This window comes from Nannospalax galili, unplaced genomic scaffold (assembly GCF_000622305.1).
Source record: "Nannospalax galili isolate Female #2095 unplaced genomic scaffold, S.galili_v1.0 scaffold438, whole genome shotgun sequence".
Classification (NCBI taxonomy): domain Eukaryota; kingdom Metazoa; phylum Chordata; class Mammalia; order Rodentia; family Spalacidae; genus Nannospalax; species Nannospalax galili.
This window is the reverse complement of record NW_008341416.1, coordinates 223,997-224,228: the sequence shown is the minus strand read 5'-3', so window position 1 is coordinate 224,228 and position 232 is coordinate 223,997.

Below are 232 nucleotides of genomic sequence, written 5' to 3'. Positions count from 1 at the left end.
TCTAAATGGAGAAAAACTGGAAGCATTCCCATTGAAATCAGGAACCAGACAAGGCTGTCCACTATCCTCACTTCTCTTTAACATAGTGCTTTAAACTCTTGCAATAGCAATAAGACAAGAGAAGGAAATTAAAGGAGTAACAATTGGAAAAGAAGAGCTCAAATTATCCCTTTTTGCAGATGATACGATATTATATCTAAGAGAAGCCAAAACTTTCATGAGAAAACTCCTG